This window comes from Tupaia chinensis, unplaced genomic scaffold (genome assembly GCF_000334495.1).
Source record: "Tupaia chinensis unplaced genomic scaffold, TupChi_1.0 Scaffold000067_2, whole genome shotgun sequence".
Taxonomy (NCBI): domain Eukaryota; kingdom Metazoa; phylum Chordata; class Mammalia; order Scandentia; family Tupaiidae; genus Tupaia; species Tupaia belangeri.
Window position 1 is genome coordinate 259,141 of NW_006159527.1, and position 435 is coordinate 259,575.

A 435-nucleotide genomic window follows, 5' to 3' on the forward strand; every position below is an offset into this window, starting at 1 on the left:
CTCTGTCCCGACCCGGGGGGACAGTCGAACAGGTTTCCTGAGTGAAGGAGTGAGAGCTGGGACAAGCGGCGTAGTGTTACAGCACGGAGACGACAGTGTCGTCCGTTTATTGTGGGCAGCACGGTACAGCACAGAGACGATGCAGTGTCGCGCCATCTACTGTGAGCAGCACGAAACGACACGGTGTCACAGCTCTTCAGGGTCGTCCGGAGACGATGTAGTGTTACAGCTCTTCAGGGTCTCCCAGGTCGTCTGGAGACGATGCAGTGTCAGCTCTTCAGGATCTTCAGGGTCGTCTGGAGACTGCGCGGTGTTTCAACTCTTCAGGCTCTTCAGTTGTCGTCTTCCTGGTTGTTGTCGTCGTCTCGGTCGTCTGTGTCGTCTGGCTACTGTGGGCCAGGCATCGTGGTTATATACACTCTGGTGGGTTGTAAA